Source organism: Schistocerca americana, chromosome 6 (assembly GCF_021461395.2).
Source record: "Schistocerca americana isolate TAMUIC-IGC-003095 chromosome 6, iqSchAmer2.1, whole genome shotgun sequence".
In the NCBI taxonomy this organism is placed as follows: Eukaryota; Metazoa; Arthropoda; class Insecta; order Orthoptera; family Acrididae; genus Schistocerca; species Schistocerca americana.
In genome coordinates this window covers 187702141-187723072 of record NC_060124.1, presented here as the reverse complement: position 1 = coordinate 187723072, position 20932 = coordinate 187702141, and the positions used below count along the sequence as shown (strand labels likewise).

At 44.7% G+C, this 20932-nt stretch overlaps 1 protein-coding gene and 1 pseudogene across 1 annotated transcript in view; one reads left to right on the top strand and one right to left on the bottom strand.

Moving 5' to 3' along the window:
* LOC124620041 (cell adhesion molecule 2-like) overlaps positions 1–20932 on the bottom strand; it is a gene marked incomplete at its 3' end in the record, with an annotated part of 210558 nt that overhangs the window by 172088 nt on the left and 17538 nt on the right. The gene's annotated exons all lie outside the window — the stretch shown is intronic.
* Positions 2996–3113, top strand: LOC124620957 (annotated as a pseudogene).

Sequence of the window (20932 nt, the reverse complement as noted above, 5' to 3'; positions counted from 1 at the left end):
TGCAAATTTGATAGTAGAGGGTACAGCTACGAGGCGTGTTTTTTAAGTAAGTACCGTTTTGAAATTTAAAAAAAGACGTGCTAAGATATCTCTATAATTTTATTTTTACATGAAAGCCTGTACCTTAATCTAGGCACTGACGCCATTACAGTCTGATTCTTCCTTGTTTACATTGTGCACTGAGTGTTTAAGATGCCTCCGATAATCATGAGACCCGCCGACTGTGAAGTACTGGCTGTTATAAGATTCCTTAGTGCTAAAGGCCTGAAAGCGACCGATATTCATCGTGAGATCTGTGCAGTTTACGGAGAAAACATTATGAGTGATGGAATGGCAAGAAAGTGGGTGAGAGCATTTAAAGACGGCCGCACGAATGTGCATGATGAACAACGGAGTGGGCGTCCTTCGGTCGTTAATGAAAGTTTGGCGCAGGAATTGGACAATAAGGTGAGAGAAAACAGACGATTCACGATTTCCTCCTTGTGGGATGACTTTCTTAATGTTTCTCATAGTGTTTCGTATGGCACTGTGACCGAGCACTTGAATTACCGAAAATTGTGCGCTCGTTGGGTACCGAAAATGTTGAGGGATTTGCACAAAACCAAACGTTTAGACAGTGCATTGACTTTCCTTGAGCGGTACCACAACGACGGTGATGATTTCTTAAGCCAAATTGTTACAGGCGATGAAACATAGCTGGCCTACGCCACACCAGAATCAAAGCAACAGTCCATGGAAGTTGAGCAAGGGCATCATTTTGCTGCAAGACAATGCCCGTCCGCATATGGCGAATCAGACCCAAGATCTCATCACCTCTTTTAGATGGGAAACTCTAGATCATCCTCCGTACAGCACCGATCTTGCGCCCAGCGACTACCATCAGTTCCTGCACTTGAAGAAACACCTGGGCGGTCTGCGTTTTCAAGACGATGACGAAGTCAAAACAGTGGTGATGCAGTGTTTAACAAGTCAGGCGGCAGACTTCTATGAGGAGAGTATTCAAAAACTGGTACAACGTTATGACAAGTGCCTGAATATTGACAGAAATTATGTAGAAAAGTAGATTAAGGTACAGGCTTTCATGTAAAAATAAAATTATTGAAATATCTTAGCACGTCTTTTTTTAATTTCAAAACGGTACTTACTTAAAAAAACATGCGTCGTATTTGAAGTCTTTCTCATGGCATGATTTATGCTGTATGTGGGTGTCAATGTGAATGTTACGCACGTGTAGTACAAGGTGAAACTTTATAATTACGATAAAATATTTTCTATTTCATGACATGCCAAGATTGTAGTGAAAAGGTAAGACACCCAGAATCATTGGGCTTGAAGTCAGCGCCCTTCGCCATGGCGCGCCTTCTCTAATAATACGGCGCAGACGTGAGAGTGGACGGACGGACGGCCGGTGAGCCATCAGCGGTATGATTTAGTGGAGCCTGTTGTGTCTCGTCGGCGATCCGCAGAGACGGCCGTACGGAAGAGCGAGAGCGGTGATATACGGCCGGGGGCGGCCCGCTGTCCGGGTGGTGGTGGAGGGAGGGGGGGGGGGGGCGGACGACGCTGAAAGCCGCTGAGATTTACGGGGCGGCGCCGAGCGCCCAGAGTGCAGGTGGCCAGACAAAGGAGGGATCAGCCGCGACAACGTTTCAACAGCCCCGCGCGACTCTCTCGCCCTGCTAATTGCCGGCGCAGCACGGCGGCAGAGCAGCAGAAGCGCACGGGAATGAAGGTATTATTAGTTCCCAAGGCAGAATTCAGCCATTACGGGAGCTACGCACTGTAAATTGATCGAGGTCACCTGTCACTTCCACACTTGAAAATCAGTAGTATAGAAGGTGAACAAAAGAATTACGTATCGATCACTCACTCTAGTCTCTTTGGCGATCATCTGTGTGTTGGAGCCGCGCGAGATTAGCCGAGCGGTCTTAGACGCTGCAGTCATGGACTGTGCGGCTGGTCCCGGTAGAGGTTCGACTCCTCCCTCGGGCATGGGTGTGTGTGTTTGTCCTTAGGATAATTTAGGTTAACTAGTGTGTAAGCTTAGGGACTGACGAACTTAGCAGTTAAGTCAGATAAGATTTCACACCCATTTGAACATTTGTGTGTGTGTGTGTGTGATGGACATAGCTGTTCTCACGTTGTCGGTGGCCACTGAGCTCGCTTCAAGCGGAGTTATACGGTAAATCTGCGAAACAACAGCCTGCAGACATGGGGAATTCGCTTTTCATCTATGACGTCCATCATGCCGTAGTAGCTGTGTGTCAGCAGCTTCTGTTAATCAGTACAACAAAAAACCAATCCGAAGTTGCAAATTTTACCTTTTTTATTTACTCGATGACTAGTTACCGGCAGAAACTCGTTTTCACGTCATCCTAACATACTCAAAAAAGGTATTTCTGCAGACTTGAAAATTATGTCAAAAATGTGCAACGGACAGTTACAGCGCATACAGACAACTAGTCATCGAGTGAATACAAAAAGTTAAATTTGCAACTTGGGACTGGTTTTACGTTGTATGGGGGTAAAAACTGTCCATGAAGGTTACTCGCAAAGTTTTAATTACCACTTAAAAAAATTGAAGCTGTGACTTTGAAACCTACTGATGGTGTCAGGGTGTCTGCTCTTCTTCTTCTTTTTCTTCTACCAATCCTGGATCACACCTTAAGGCCGTTCTGGCCATGGCCTCAGCATGTCTTCGGCCTTCTCACACTCCTTCCTCCAATGGGATTGCATTCCGTCGCTCTTCGAGGAATTCCCTACGGCAACGTACACAATACATGCTCTTTGTAATCCTGCTTTCGTTGGATTACTTTTTAGGTAATGGCTGAACCCTCAGTTCTTTCCTTATTTCTTCATTACTTATTTTGCCTTCTATTCTGCAGTCTTCGACAGATCTAAAGAACTTCATTTCTGTTGCTTCAAGTTCTCTTAGGTGTCTTGTTTTCGGCGTGGTTCGAGATCTGAGCAGATTAAGAATAAGTTGGGCAGGTGTTGCAACGGCCTTGCCGCAGTGAATACACCGGTTCCCATTAGATCACCGAAGTTAAGCGTTGTCGGTCGTGGCCGGCACTTGGATGGGTGACCACCCGGGCCGCCATGCGATGTTGTCATTTTTCGGGGTGCACTCAACCTCGTGATGCCAATTGAGGAGCTATTCCACCGAACAGTAGCGGCTACGGTCAAAGAAAACCATCATTCCGACCGGGTGAGCGATGTACTTGCCACACACCCCTCCTATCCGCGTCGTCGTCTGAGGATGACACGGCGGTCGGATGGACCCGATGAGCCACTTGTGGCCTGAAGAAGGAGTGCTTGTACTGGGTGAGTCATAAATGAGGAAAAATATGTTGAGGACCGCATTCTGCTATGCTTAACACGTGACGCACTGTTGTTAATTTCTTTCTCCTCACTGTACTGCGTACGTAAAACAAATACACCTGTTAACCATTGAACGAGATACCAACGAGCCATACAATCAACACATGTCATTCACCCGTAGATACAACACATGACACACCAATGAGGTGATGTGTATCTACCAGCGTTTGAAAGATACGAGAAAGAACAAATCCCATCGTAATGCATGTGAAATTGTATCAGCAATTGTGAATCACATGCTTGCCGGCGGTAACGGAGTGTACAGTCCAATGTTAGGGAATGTGTGTCCTGTAAGCGGAAAGAGTGGTTAACGGCGGAAGTAAAACCGCGGCGTAAATGACGTGTTTGCGACACCTCTGCGCTGCTCACTCCGCCCGATACTCGCCGTGTCGGCAGCTGCTAACGGCCGCGTCGCAGTGTTACTACAGTACCATGGCAAGTTTCACAAACGAGGAATACGCCGACATCCACCTCACCTACGGGCTTGCAGATGGATTGCAGATGGAAGAGCTCACGTTACAAGGCAACTGTATCACATGAGGTTTCCTAGCCGGCGCCTTCCATCCGCCAAAACGCTTTACTCTGTGGACAGGCGCTTGAGGGAGTATGGTGCATGTTTAGCACCTCCAGGATTTTGTGGTCGTGGCCGACCGTCGAAGTACAGTGCGGATGACGAAGAAAAAGTGTTACAAACTGTTGCGGAGGACCGAACAATAAGCACAAGGTCTCTCGCCACTGCAGTCGGAATGTCACAATCTACAGTTATGCGAGTACTCCATAGAAACCATTACCATCCCTTTCGCATGCAGAAGGTACAGCCATTATTGCCGGAAGACTGCCAGAGGAGGCTGGACTTCTGCAACTTTATCCTATGGCGTCAGACCCATGACCAGCATTTTTCACGAACGATACGGTTCACCGACGAAGCCTACTTCACGAAGGAGGGTATAGTGAATTCGCATTATTGGCACTAGTGGGCGGAAGAAAAATCCCACAGCACAGTGAACGAGGGTGCCAACAACGACGCGGTGTCAATATCTGGTGTAGTATTATTGATCATCTCACAGGGCCACATGTGCTACCACAAAGGCTTACAGGAGAGCAGTATCTGTGTTTCCTGGATGCTACACTACCGGAACTGTTGGAAGACGTTAGTTTGGCCTCTCGTATGAACCTGTGGTACATGAATGATGGTGCCCCCGCTCACTTCAGTGGCACAGTGCGACGCCACCTGGGCAATGCCTTTCCTTCGAAATGGACCAGTCGTGGAGGCCCTGTAGCATGACCAGCAAGATCGCCAGACCTGAATCCACTGGATTTCCTTTTGTGGGGCCATCTGAAATCTGGGATTTATGAAGGAGAGGTTGTTGGTGTTAACATCCTTCAACGCAGAATACAATATGCCTGTGATATTACGCAAAGAGATACAGACATGTTGGATCGTGTTCAGCAATCCTTCCTGCGAAGAGTTCAACTCTGCCACACACATCGTGGTCGTCATTTCGAACAGTACTCATAAACCGCCATTGCAGCTACTGGTCATGTGTTTCTGCATTAGTTTCGATTTGTACAGCTGTATTGTATTCGTTTGTATTAACTGCCACATACCTGCGTAGCTGTATTTTGTATTCTGCATCTGTGTACACGTTTCTTAAAATTAAGTCTAGAACACAAAAACCAAATTATAAAATTGCATGTACAGTAGCGCAGCCCCTCCTCACGTTCCTTTCCCTATGTCAACAAGCCACGATACATAATGCCGGCCAGAGTAACCTGTACGAGACAGATGTGGGCGCTGTCATTGTTTGCAGTGTCATGCAGACCGCTCCTTGACGCCGCATGCCTCGCCTTCTCGTGAGCGGCTAGACTACCTACAACACTCGCATGTTGTGTCTTGTTGCCTATCTGTCCCCTAGGCCAATGTCTGGGCACAGTAACATTCAAAAGTCTTACTTAACATTTCCAGATATTTACCATTCAGTTGCATTGTCATTTATTGACATAGGAACATGCAGAAAACGAATTTATGTTTGTAGCTCAGTGTGTGACAACTTGCACGACATATTTTTCCTCATTTATACTCACCCTGTAAATGCTTAGGCAGGTCTTACAAGAGACATATTTGAGCAGCGAAAATGCATATGTGTCCAGACAGCAAAAGTGCATTACCAACACGTAATAACAATACCACAGCTTGCCTGTTTAACTTAATATCAAGGCGCAATCTATCAGGAAGCAAAATGCTTTAACGAATCTGTGCACACTAAACCGATAATGACAGCATGCTAAGCTCTATATGAAATTCAGCAGTTTTTCCAATATTTACTATACACTATTAGTATCGGAGAGGTCGAGGTGTGACAGCAACTGTTGTGGCGGACTACAGTGGAGCTGGGAGAGGATTCCTTGTAGTCGTCATGAAACATCATTGTTAAAACATACACTTACTGTCCATCAACGTCAATTGTCATAATACTCTGAGAAGCCAAACATCGTAAGCTGTAAGTAGACTGCCAAGAGGCGTGCAGCATCTATGGCTGGTGGAGATGATATCAGTGACGTGAAAAGGCGAGGCCGCTGATCACAGCCTGGCAGGCTGCCCAGATACACAGCACGGGGCGTGCAGAGGCCCACAGAATCGCACCGTGGATAGCGTGTATGAGATGGCTCACAGTAGCAGCAGTGTCTTCCCACGCAAGCAGCAGCAGGCACAAGCAGTTTGCCTGCATAAGAGAAGGCAGCTCAGCAGCTGCACTGCCCTCATCTAGAAGCCAGGCCACCAGGGCAGGGGGCCGGCAGCGTCCGAGGAAGGCACGCAGGTGGCCCAGATGTTTGCAACATTCGACTCAGTGCGAAAAGCTGGACCGCAGATAGCAGCGGCAGAATATGGAGGTGCTAACTTGCTATTCCTTGCGGATTCGTAGTCCCCCATATATCCCCCCCTCCCCTGCCCCCGCTGCAGGTAGTGTCTGGAGACTGCAATACCTGTCACTAGAAATAAGGAGTATTTGCAATTTGCAAGAGCTTGGATTATCATCGAGTAGCTACAAAATTCGTTTCTCTCACTAAAGTCGTGTCATAACACAATCAGGACTCCAATGTGAAGCAATATGGTTACCATGACACAATGGCACTGCATTCCTGCTTTGTCAACACCCCTGGTCCCTTTACCTGATTCTTTTTTTTATTTATTTTTTCATTTCTTTGAGCCATCAGGGTCTTCTGACTGGTTTGATGCGTCCCGCCACGAATTCCTCTCAGGGTAGCACTTGCAACCTACATCTTCAATTATTCGATAAATGTATTCCAATCTCTACGGTGTTCCGGCCGGTGTGGCCGAGCGGATCTAGGCACTACTGTCTGGAACCACTCGACCGCTACGGTCGCAGGTTCGAATCCTGACTCGGGCATGGATGTGTGCGATGTCCTTAGATTAGTTAGGTTTAAGTAGTTCTAAGTTCTAGGGGACTGATGAGCTCAGAAGTTAAGTCCCATAGTGCTTAGAGCCATTTGAACCATCTTCATGGTGTTTACCCTCTTCAGCTCCCTCTAGTACCATGGAAGTTATACCCTGATGTCTTAACAGATGTCCTGTCATCCTATCTTATCCCTTCTTCTTGTCAGTGTTTCCCATGTATTCCTTTCCTCGTCGATTCTGCGGAGAACTTCCTCGCTCCATACATTATCAGTCCAACCAACAGTCAACATTCTTCTGTAGAACAACATTTCAAATGCTTCAATTCTCTTCTGTTTCTGTCTTCTCACAGTCTATGTCTCACTGTCAAACATAGCCGTGCTCCAAACATACATTCTCAGAAGTTTCTTCCTCAAATTAAAGCCTACATTGGTGTCCAAAATAAAAGCTACAAAACGCCATTTCCCTGCCTTGTGTCTAACTCGCAGTATAAGATGTCCGTACAGTCGTATTCTGCACGGAAGATAGCGTTCCAACCAATGGGCAACCACGCCAGCGATAATGTCAGAGCACCTGTCAAATGGGATATGTGTGCTGGGTAGTCCCACATCCACAATCGCTGTGTATACAGTCACTGACGAGGCGGTATGGCACTAAAAAGACGCCTACCAGACTCTCTGCAGTGGAGGGCCATAAGAAGAATAGAAGCAATACATTCGCAAACTGATGTGGCCCGATGGCTTAATGTGAATCGTTCTGTTGTTTCTCGCAAGAGGCGATTATTTATAGAGACCGAAACAGTATCCCAAAGGCTACGGCAGGGCCGACCATGTTTGATATCAGGAAGACAGGAGCGTTATTTGGCTGTAAGGGCACGACGGTAGCGCCTTAGTATTGCACGGCAAATGACATGTGACCGCGCAGCGTCCACTGGACGTGTAGTGTCGAGACAAACGGTCACAGAAGGCTTCGACAGGGTGGCCTTTATGTCGGAGACCTTCTGAATGTGTATCTCTTATGCGTCTTCACAGAACGGAACGTCTAAAGTGGAGTTGTCAACATACCACCTGGACATCGAACAGGGAGCCAATATTCCTGTCACAGATGAATATCGATTTGCTCTGGAGAATGATTCTCCAAGCATTCGCATCTGGTCTGGAAGGAACGTGGAACAGAAGGCCACGATGGCCGAGCGTTTCTAGACGCTTCAGTCCGGAACCACGCTGCTGCTGCGGTCGCAGGTTCGAATCCTGCCTCTGGCATGGATGTGTGTGATGTCCTTAGGTTAGTTAGGTTTAAGTAGTTCTAAGTTCTAGGGGACTGATGACCTCAGATGTTAAGTCCCATAGTGCCCAGAGCCATTTGAACGTGGAACACGATTTCTGGACCCAAGCATTGTGGAAAGACCGATATGGAGGAAGATCCTCAATAGTATGGGCAGGGATTTTTGTGGACTACTCGAACACCTCTTCAAGAAATTTCACGTGTGGATCGGTAATGTTTAACTGCTGTCACATATCGTGACGAGATCTTGGGATGTCATGTACGGTTGTTGCGCCTTTGCGTGGACCCAGATTTCGTATTGACAGACAATAATGCTCGATAGAGAACGGGCAATTGATGATTTCTTGGAAACAGGAAATGTTGCACGCATGACGTGGCCTGCTCACTCTCCCGATCTGAAGGCCATTGAGCATATCTGGCATGACTAGGGAGAGAGATTGCATCACGTCAGCATACACCAACCACTCTTCAAGACTTGCGAGCAGCTCTGCTGGAAGAATGGGCGTTATTGTTCAACATGACATTGGCCACATTCACAGCATGCCCCGTCGTTTTCAGGCCTGTATTGCTGCCAGAGGTGGTTACACCCCATACTGAGTACATTAACCAGCTGTCGGAATGTGTGTGCAAAACCGTTAAGTTGGAAAAAACGAAAAACGTGTTTGTCTACCATTTCGCATATAGCATTTTTATGATCTGTATTCTTTACATTGTTTCTACTTTACTATCACCTCCTTATACTATTTCGTGACAAAATAAACGGAACCCTGGAAAATTTTCGATTGTTCCTTTAATTTTAGACACCATTGTATGTTTAACACTAGTAGACTTCTCATGGCTACGAATGCCGTTTTCGCAAATGCTAGACTGCTTTTTATGTCCTCCTTGCCCCGTCATGATTTATTTTGTTGCCTAGATAGCAGAATCCCTTGACTTCATCTACTTCGTAATCCGCACTTCTGATGTTAAGTATCTCACTGTTCTCATATCTGCTGCTTCTCATTTCTTTCGTCTTTCTTCGATTTACTCTCAGTCAATATTCTGTACCCACTAAATTGTTCATTCCATTCGACAAATCCTGTAACTCTTCTTCACTTTCACTAAGGATAACAATGTCATCATCGAATCATGTCATTGATGTCATTTCACCCTGAATTTTAATACCGCACTTGACTCTTTCTTTTATTTCTGTCATTACTTCTTCAATATATAGGTTGAACAGTAGCAGAAAAACGCTACATTCCTGGGTTTCACCCTTTTTAATCGGAGCACTTGGTTTCTGGTCTCCCACTCTAATATTTACTCTTGGTTTTTGTACACATTATATATTTACAGTCTTTCCTGTAGCTTAACCCTATTATTATCAGATTTTCGAACACCTTGCACCATTTTACATTATCGAACGCCTTCTCTAGTTCGACAAATCTTATCAACGTGTCTTGATTTTTCTTTAGTCTTGTTTCCAACCTCAGAACTCGCACTTGTCGGCTCTTGCTATGTTCGGGATAGTGTAAAGACGTTTTTCCGAAAGTCGGATGGTCTGTCGACGGCCTCAAACATTCTGCATATCAATGCAACTAGTCGTTTTGTCGCCATTTCCCCCCATGATTTTAGAAATGGAATGTTATCTATCCCTTCTGCCTCATTTCATCTTAAGTCATACAAAGTTCTTTTAAATTCTGTCTCTAATGCTGGATTCCATATCTCTTATCTGTCGGTTACTGTTTCTTCTTCTGTCACGTCATTACAAAAGTTGTCCCCCTCATCTGGTCTCTCCTCTGCATTTAACAATGGAATTCCCGTTGCACTCTTAATGTTACCGTCCTTGCTTTTAATTTCCCCCAAAGTTGTTTGGTTGTCAGCAGGTAGCCCCTGATGTTACTTTGCCTGGCTGGCTCGAACTGATCGGCTTCTGCAGTCTCTTGTACTAGCCGTGGAAGGTGTCTTAATTTTCCTCAGCCGTGTCTAGTAAATAATTTGTGACGCAATGCGACTCCCTCCTTCAAGAACTCCGGCCCAACAGTTCCAGTTCATAGTAATTCGTCTATGTCTCGATACACATCTTACTAGCTGACTGTTATATACAATACATTTGGTTTCCTCTCTTAAACTAGTTTAGCTTAAAACCACAACGTTAATTGACTGTTCCTTAATTTTAAACGTTACTTTGTACTCGTATAATTAGTCTCTCCTCATAAAAGCATCATTCCATTACGTCATCAGTCACAAACTAGTACATCAACAAATTTTCCTTCATTGACAAATTCCTCAGAAATCATTTAATAGTAAATAGTTTCGCTCAGTTCTTTCTCATGCTCAGCATTTCTCCTTCTTTATCCGGAGGTTTCTTAACTCGCTTCTTTAGCACATCATCTGGAACTTCGGTTTTGGAACGAAAGTTATCCTCACACTTCCTCGGAAAATATGTCCTTAAAAACTAAGTGCATACAAAAACTACTTACGTTACTACCACTCCAAATACTTTAACGTTAATTACGGATTGACTACTTCTTGCAATGCCACGCTTTCTTGTGCCTTTGCTCATCAAAACCAACTTTCTTTTATCGTGTAAGTTGAATCTTAATGATGTCCTACGCGGTTTAGGCGGCTCTACTTTCAGGAAAAGAGGCCCTTGCGACAATGCATCATTTTCAGTGGTCTCCTGCGGCTGAAACAATGTCTTCAAGAATTTCACTCTGCTCTACCATAAATTACACGACGCTTTTTCTTATCCTCAGTACCTGTAACATTGTAATTATCATCTGCTTTGTGGACCTCCAGCGATCCTCAGCTACACATTGCTGAAAGTGTTCAGTGTTTTCGGCCCTATCATCAGCCCCACACGCATCCTTCCTCTTTCTTCTCTTTCTCCCTTCTCCCTTCTGACGAGCCACTGTCTTACCAGGTGGCGACGAATCTGTGTTCTTCGGAAATAAATGTGTCTGTGTCATTTTATTATCTACAACATTCGCAATATAAGTAACATCATCAGTAGCTTCCTGTGCATCCCACAAAATTACCGTTTGCAGTGACACTCTGAACGATGCAAAAATCAGTGACAGATGTACTTCCTTGTACATCTGGTCCAGGTTCCAGATCTCTAAAGACTAACCATTATAGATACTTCTGCTCCCAAATCAGTATCACCGACATTGCTACTCGCACATTCATTTACTTCAGTACAACGTAAACTTACTTCGACTGTTGCTGCAGCTCCTTCAGACTGCATAATTTCTGATACTGGAGCTAATAATTCTACATTACTGTCCTTAACTTCTATAACGATAAAACTTCCCGCATCACATAAACTCCATCAACTTATCTCTCCTTATTTTCTGTTCCAGCGTAAGCACTCGTCTTTCGTCATCCCTCACGCTCCCTCAAAATCCTAAAGTCTTTACTGTTGGAAAAACATTCTCGGCGTCTTAAGCCCACCAAGCGCCATACTGCTTCTTCTAGAGTAACTGCATTACGACACGTTCGTTTCCTTTCCCTCTCAACTTTTACTTTCTCTGCTGTATGTGGCTGATTTGTTTCCACAGCCTTTATTTGCTTAGAAATATTTGCACTGTTTTCCTGTAACGCAGCTACTTGGCCTGCTAAAATTTAGAATGTTTTATCCAGGGTAGGGGCATATGGTATCAAAAGCTACATTGTTGACCCTCAGAAAGTTACACTCAACCCCAACAGACGATAAGGACTCTTAAATATACTAACACAACAATTCTAACGTAACGTTCCGTCTGAATTGCTACTCATGACTATATCTGCATCTACATCTACATCCATACTGCGCAAGCCACCTGACGGTGTTTGGCGGAGGGTACCTTGAGTACCTCTATCGGTTCTCCCTTCTATCCCAGTCTCGTATTGTTTGTGGAAAGAAAGACTGTCGGTATGCCTCTGTGTGGGGTCTAATCTCTCTGATTTTATCCTCATGGTCTCTTCGCGATATATACGTAGGAGGGAGCAGATACTGCTTGACTTCTCGGTGAAGGTATGTTCTCGAAACTTCAACAAAAGCCCATTCCGAGGCCAAAGTTTTCCAGTCGTCCAAGGTCTACATCTACATCTAAATCCATACTCCTCAAGACACCTGACGGTGTGTGGCGGAGGGTACTTTGAGTACCTTTATCGGTTCTCCCTTCTGTTCCAGTGTCGTATTGTTCGTGGAAAGAAAGATTGTCGGTATGCCCCTGTGTGGGCTCTAACCTCTCTGATTTTATCCTCATGGTCTCTTCGCGAGATATACATAGGAGGGAGCAATATACTGCTTGACCCTTCAGTGAAGGTATGTTCTCTAAACTTCAACAAAAGCTACTGAGCGTCTCTCTTGGAGTCTTCCACTGTAGTTTATCTATCATCTCCGTAACGCTTTAGCGATTACTAAATGATCCTGTAACGAAGCGCGCTGCTCTCCGTTGGATCTTCTCTATCTCTTCTATGAACCCTATCTGGTACGGATCCCACACCGGTGAGCAGTATTCAAGCAGTGGGAGAACAAGTGTATTGTAACCTACTTCCTTTCTTTTCGGACTGCATTTCCTTAGGATTCTTTCAATGAATCTCAGTCTGGCATCTGCTTTACCGACGATTAATTTTATATGGTCATTCCATTTTAAATCACTCCTAATGCCTACTCCCAGATAATTTATGGAATTAACTGTTTCCAGTTGCTGACCTGCTATATTGTAGCTAAATGATAGAGGATCTTTCTTTCTATGTATTGGCAGGACATCACACTTGTCTACATTGAGATTCAATTGCCATTCCCTGCACCATGCGTCAATTCGTTGCAGACGTACATATTCAAACACAATCCATACGTCTTGCTCAAAACCAAATCCATTCCCAGAAAACTGTTTGAGTTAACTATGCCCGCGTATAACTATGTTTAAATACCTGATGAAAACCCATTGGCCCTCCGTGACTCTTGCCGCCAAACAGAATCAACAACAACAAAGACTTCTGCACTCAGCGCACTGTGTATTGGTGACATTGCAACACTGTAATAGTCGAGCCATCTTCTCCAGGGATGGCGGCCAGAGAGGTTCCTCTGGCACTGAAATGTCAGGGCGCCAGATCATTCTGACACAAAATGTAGGGGGCCTGACAACCTCTACTGTGGAGGGTTCATCTGAGAGTTGAGCTGATCCCCGGTAGTCATCTGACGAGTCGTCATGGAAACATCAGTGTTAAAACATTCACTTATTGTTCAGCTACCTTAGTGGTCCCCAACCTTTCTAAGGGTGATGAGTACAATCAGACATTAGATAGCATCCCCACCCCTGCTACTTTCATTATCAACATTAGGGTCTAATTAACCTTTAGAATGAAAAGGAATTTTCTTTGAACACATTTATTTTTAAAATCACAAAAGATAAATGATATCCAGAATGACATTTTCGCTCTGCAGCGGAATGTGCGCTGATATGAAACTACCTGGCAGATTAAAACTGTGTGCCGGACCGAGACTCGAACTCTGGGCCCTTGCCTTTCGCGGGCAAGTGGTCTACCAACTGAGCTACCCAAGCACGACTCACGCCCGGTCCTCACAGCTTTACTTCTGGCAGTACCTCGTCTCCTACCTTCTAAACTTTACAGAAGCTCTCCTGCGAACCTTGCAGGACTAGCACTCCTGAAAGGAAGGATATTGCGGAGACATGGCGTAGCCACAGCGTGGAGGATGTTTCCAGAATGAGATTTTCACTCTGCAGCGGAATGTGCGCTGATACGAGAGCTTCTGTAAAGTTTTGAGAGCTTCTGTAAAGTTTGGAAGGTAGGAGACGAGGTACTGGCAGAAGTAAAGCTGTGAAGACGGGACGTGAGTCGTGCTTGAATAGCCAGCCGGCACGGTAGCTCAGCGTGTTCGGTCAGAGGGTTAGCAGTCCTCTGTAAGACAAAATAAAAAAAAAAAAAAAAAAAAAAACCTGAGTTAATCGATCAACGATGACCTTAAACGGGTGTCTTACGACGTCCACCCCGATCAGATACAACGAACGAAAGCAAACAAAATGAGATTAAAAAAAGAAGAAGAAAAATAGCTCAGTTGTTAGAGCACTTGCCCGTTAAAGGCAAAGGTCCCGAGTTCGAGTCTCGGTACGGCACACAGTTTTAATCTGCCAGGTAGGTTCGATAAACGATATTTTGTTATTACAGGTGTTTTCTTAAAACACAAACAACAGTGAGATAATTGGCACTGTTCATTTTAACAACCTTTTTTTTCTATAATGACGAAGAAATTCTCAGTGCATCGCAAGTGCTGTCTACAACTCATTCTCAGAAAAGAAAGGCAACGATCTACAGTGAGGACAGACATTTCTTACAAACCATACTTCCTCTGTACCACTCCTCTCCAAAGCAATACGTGAGTCACCCACACCCAGCACCCCTATTTAGAATCAACAGAGTTAAAATGTGTGCACTACACTTACAGTTTGTAAGTCACTTGACTGCTGGACTTCTTACGTTTGAACTGGCAGAAACTGGAAGGCTTAAGGCTTCCAGTTCTTTGTGTCGGACCACTGTCACTAATAATGATACTACAACCACCACCACTACTACTAACATCAATAATAATAATGATGATGATAATAATAATATATAAACCCCACAGCAGAGTAGCAGTCATTACATAGCTACTGTTGTGTTGTGCTATAAATTTGTTTGCTTATCTATTGTTGTGTGACTGTTGAAGCAATTTATTATTCTTTGCAGGAACTACCCAGAACTCGAGGAAGTCTTTTTCGTGAGACAGTTAAGAATTTACGTCTCAAGTTTGCTGTCGAAGGGGGCAAGTACAAAGAACGTGTGTAGTGGGTGGACTACGTGAGGAAGATGTTCACACATTCGTTTCACAAAGTGTAACGTCCACCACATTGTGTCGCATGTTAATGATAGTATTTGAGAAAAATATGTAGTTATTGGTAACTTATGTAATCAGTGTTACAATCTCACGAAATAGTGATAACAGTAATGATATTTTAATCGGATAGTTTTGTTCATAATGGTTCAGATGGCTCTGAGCACTATGGGACTTAACTTCTAAGGTCATCAGTCCCCTATAACTTAGAACTACTTAAACCTAACTAACCTAAGGACATCACACACATCCATGCACGAGGCAGGATTCGAACCTGCGACCGTAGCGGTCGCGCGGTTCCAGACTGTAGCGCCTAGAACCGCTCGGTCACACCAGCCGGCAATAGTTTTGTTCTTACTCCTCTTAAAATTAAATTTTACCCCTCATGTGGTAATTACACCCAGATTGGGAACCACTGTATTACAACAGTCATCCTGATGGTACTCAGAGAAGCCAATGCCCTTTGAGCGCAAGCAGTAGGCTGCCTGCGAAGAGGTCAGCCGTTAGCAGGTGGCCCGGCGGCGAACAGCGTCAAATGGCCAGTGCAGTGATGACGGCAGCAAATCGGCAAGGCCACTGACCAAAGCAGCGGATGGCGACCCACAACGCTGACGAGAGGCTGCCCAGCTGCAAAAGATGAAGTGCGCAGAACCACACCGTGGAACCAGCGTGGATGGGACGACTCACAGCAACACTAGGAGTGGCGAACAGCAAGGTCTTTGTCCGCATAAGCGCAGATGGCTGAGCAGCTGCACCGTCCTGCGCTCGAACTATGACCACCAGGGCTGGAGGCCGGCAGCGGCTGAGACAGGTCCACAGGTAACCCACCGATTGGCAGGCTCTAAGTCGACAGTATTCGACTCAACGCGAGCAGCAGGGCTGCTGGTACCAACTACAAAGTACGGACGTGATGGCTTGTTGTACAACTTGGTATAGTATATTTCAGGTCTCCCTCAGAGCTCGCTGACTAGAAATAACGAGCATTTATACGGCATTGGCCCATCCATCTTTGCTAAGGCATCGATTCTATTCACGTAAGCCATAACGGCTCGTCCATTAAGCAATCAGGCCACCCAGGCTGCAGCGGCTCTGCCTTTGTGCTGAGCCAATTGTATTTCGCCTCTGGTAGTAGCATATGGTAACAGTCTCCCCGCCTTTTCATTTCAGTAGGCAGCCTCCTGATGTATCTTCGCCTGTTTGGTCTCAAGTGATCTACTTCAAAAATGGTTCAAATGGCTCTGAGCACTATGGGACTCAACTGCTGTGGTTATCAGTCCGCTAGAACTTAGAACTACTTAAACCTAACTAACCTAAGGACATCACACACATTTATGCCCGAGGCAGGATTCGAACCTGCGACCGTAGCAGTCGCACGGTTCCGGACTGCGCGCCTAGAACCGCGAGACCACCGCGGCCGGCTGATCTACTTCCGTGGGCTCTTGCATTAGTCGTGGAAGATGCCTCAGTTTACTCAGCCTTGCCCAATAAATTATTTTTGCACCGGAAGAATCATGAATGTTATTGTTCTTAACTACAAGGTGCCAGAAGATAGTCCATTTGTTCAATTGGAAGGTACGAAACGTCGTAATAATATTGCAGTGCCTGTTTTGCTAAAAAAACGATGCAATGTTCCTCTTGACTTGCTTGCATGTCTGGAGGAACAGACACTGCAACGACTACAGCCATTATTAAGGCACACGACCGAACATTTTCCTCTATGTGTCGCCCAAGGAAGCAAAGATTACTGCGCTCTCTGCTATGTCCTATTTATCCACAGATATCGAGCAGTGACGTTCAGTTAAAATGAAATTACAATTAAATCAATACCATTAGCTGCTGACGCGCGTTGATGTACATAAACGGGGACAGTTGAAAGTGTGTGCCCCGACCGGGACTCGAACCCGGGATCTCGTGCTTACATGGCAGTCGCTCTATCCTTCCTTTTTTTTCGTTGCGTTTGGTCTGAGCGGACTTCACAAGATATCCGTTCAAGTTGATCGTTGATTTCTTTACTCAGTTTTCTTTATTACAGAGGGCGAGCAGCCCTCTGACCGAACACGCTGAGCTGCCGTGCCGGCTACCCATCTGAGCCACCGAGGGCACAGAGGATAGTGCGACTGCAGGGATTTATCGCCGGGGCGCTCCCCGTGAGACCCACATTCTCAACTTATAGTCCACACACTACATTCGTAGTGCCCCTGCCGTTGTAGCCATTACTCGCGGCACACAATCCACCGAGTCCCGTAAGAGTTCAGGCAAATCGTGTGCACCCGCACTTAAGGTCATCAGCCGGTTAGCCTTAAACTATATGAAGATGGCATCTATTCTTTCGGACATGTCCAAAAGAACAGATGCCGTCTTCATATCTTTATATTCAGTTAAAATGTTCTACTGTGTACGGGAATTACATAATGTGTGTACATGTACAGGTTGTCACCAGGAAGGACAACATATGGAAGTTAGGGTCTGGTTGTGGATCGTGTTCGGACAGCCAAAGCAGTTAAAATGCTCTCTTGAAACGGAAAATCCAGGTTCGTGTCCCAGTCCAGCAAAAATTTCAAAAAAAAAAAAAAAAATGTTCAAATGTGTGTGAAATCTTATGGGACTTAACGGCTAAGGTCATCAGTTCCTAAGCTTTTAAACTATTTAACCTAAATTATCCTAAGGACAAACACACACACCCATGTCCGAGGGAGGACTGGAACCTTTGCCGGGACCAGCCGCACAGTCCATGACTGCAGCGCCCAAGACCGCTCGGCTAATCCCGCGCGGCAGCAAAAATTTAAATTGTCGCCATTCTCTTATAAACCTGATGGTTTTTCGTATTCACAACTGCGAAGACATGCCATGTACACCTCTAACAGTGGTATGTATTGTGAGACACTCCGTTGGCTACGCTAGTCCACCACTGCAAACGGCCTGGAATGCTCACAGAGGCAGTGAGTTTGCTCCACGATAACGCGCGTCCACACATCTCCAAAATGTAAGAGCCCCCTTCAACTGGGAACATCTGCCCTACAGCTGGCCACGTCGTCCTGAAAATTCCACGTCTATGCCTTCTAAAAAACAATCTCAGTGGGAAGCGCTTCAACTCGGAACGACGAATTGAAGGACACAGTGGAGGACTGGCTCATGTCACAGCCACAGGAATTCTACGAAGAGGAAATCCTCCGAAAGCTGTGAGATACTTGGGCTCAGGCCTCTGGTGATTACCTCTGGCTAAAGATTTCAGTTACACCCACAGTGTTGTTTCGTACCTTTTCCTTTGAATATCGCTGATACACGACCGAAACTAGTAGCAACTCAATAAAGCTTTTGGCGGCAGCTGATAGCCTATCTGTATAAAATATCTATCACGAAACGCATAGGAGCTGTGGAAGAAAACTTTCTTGCTATACTTTTATGATACCTAAAAGTTATTAGAAGAGAGAAAACAGAACGAAATAAAAAAAATTTATAAATGGAACTACTGGCGGTTAGTAAATATTCAAATATTTATGACCCATGGACCACCACCTGCACAAAATATATTGCTTTCGAAAACATTCCGAGTTTCAAGCATCGGACTGGACAATGTAAAGCGCTGACACGCAATACACAGCTTAGAAATTGTTTTCTTGCAACTTCCGCAGGAACCTCTACGACGTCATAACGAGGTAACAGTTCAAAGCTACGTATGCCGAAAATCACACCAAAATTCCAACACTTCAATTTTCCACGGAAGCAGCTGACGTTTATTAGCTTTGATTAAACCGTACTATGCCCATATCTTCCGTCAAACACCACCTACATTCGTTAATAGCTCCACCTTTTGATACCAAACATGTTCTGGACAGTCACGTGCGCACTCATCGAATCGCATCTTTACCCTACAAAGTCAGAAATGATTGTCAGAGTAAGCGCCCGCACACGGGAAAACTCTTCCAAACTTTCATAAGCCTCTCATCCTGTCAGAATAACTTTATCGAACATTACCGCACGATCTCAAATGAAATATGCAGTGCCTTTTTTTTAATCACCTCCTTCGCTCCACAAAGTCCCTCCTTACCTCCTGCATTAAGGAAGGCTGTCAGCCGTGTCCTCGATATTTCGAGCTCCAATCAATTCCTGAAATTATTTATTCAAGCCTTTCAGCCAATCATCCTCAGAATCTGAATACGGGCATTCTGATTGATCATCCCTTTCTGCTGCTAATAACACCTCTGGACACTACCGGCTTCTGTCGTAACTTCCCTTAATATTATTCATGGTGCTGGGAGACCAGTGAAAAGTTAAATCAAGTTATCTAAACTTAAAATGAGCAAATGGCAAATCATAGTACACAGTATGTATTTCGTCTCTGATCCACAGCACACCATACGCAAATTAAGAACACCCAAAACATTATCTCCTGGCCTCAAAGGGAGCAGCTTTCCGAAACATTATCTCTTGGCCTCAAAAAGTGCAACTTCAAGTAAGCATCCCACTCAATAATGGAATAAAAAAGAATTTAGTTGCAGAACAGGTGTGGTTAATGCTGAAAGATGTTATAGACCGTGGTCTGGATAAGTTTGTTCCACGTGAATTAACCTGTTTACTAATATTATTCGGAGAACGATGCGTAAATACAGATTACTACACTGTCGCTGCAAAAACGGCAGATCGGATCAATCAGTACGTTCCCTTCGTCAACGTCGATGTTGGACGCCTCGTGGAACGCAAGGTACTCGGTGAAATCGCAAGTGAACTAAGCAGGGCCAGTGCTTTTTTGATAGGTGAACGTGCTTCACTGAAGCTATACATATTTCACTTTCGATGTTTTCGACCCGAGACTACGGATTTCGTAAGTGTGTGCTTAACGTGCAGGAACTTCATAGTGTTTGAGCTAAGAATACATTCTAGGAACTTGCAACAGACACACATCAGAGATATTGGTCCGTAGTAGCGTGCATCTAAACGTTTACCTTTTTGTTAAGACAGGCGAGTTGCGATCGTTTCCTGTCATACGGACGTATTCACTGCACAGGAAAATTGGAAGACAAAAGTTAATAGCAACTCGTGCACCGTAGAAAGAGCATGCGTGAAACCTAAAACTATTTTCTAAGTTACATCCTTTCGATCTGTCAGAGACTTTTTTACAGTTCTGGTCACATGTCAAGTCGATAAACAAGTCCAAACCTTCAACCTAAGATGTATTAGTCTAGCGCTGGAAATGAAGAAAGTAGACAGAGACCAGAAAAATTACATTTCGCTTTTAAAAGTGTATTTAAGCATTATGATACTACCGTATCAATATTTGACTTCCATACACACGCTTTGTTATCAAGAATCTCTTGTACAGGAATTAGTTCCTCGCGACTGCAAAAAATTACAGATCACTCCTGGTACCAAAAAGAGTGAGAGATCTTATGTGCACATTTCAAGATCGCTCACGTCCGTCTTTTACAGAACCCTAAAGCATATTCTCAGCGATGTTCACCCTATGTCGAGATGTAGGTACAGCTTCAAACATTAAGGCATCTAATACAAACATTTGCTAATCCATCACAGTTTGAGAAGAATAGCAAAGTTTCAAATGACTCTGAACACTGTGGGAGGTCATCAATCCCCTAAAAAGAATAGCAATATCCGTACGTATATCACTAGACGAAAAATCACCTTTACTACCCATTATTAAAGCTGTCAGTAGCTCATAAATGATTTTAAAATGCAATAAACAAAATTTTTATACTGCCTGCCCAACAACATGAAAGGTCTGATAGCGTAGCTCACCGAGCGCAGATTACACAGACTATATTCATCGAGTATTTGAGAATGAGGGGACTTACCGACTTCCAACAACCTTTACACATACTTTCAAATCCTTTCGAAGCTTTTCCTTGTTTTCTACTCAACACAAAAAGATGAAAGGGAAAAGACTTTCGCTCTTCATGCAGTAAAACTTCAGCATCAGGAATGACGTTATAATTTATTATTTCTTTAGTGTTGGCACTATGCGCCATATATTTGGC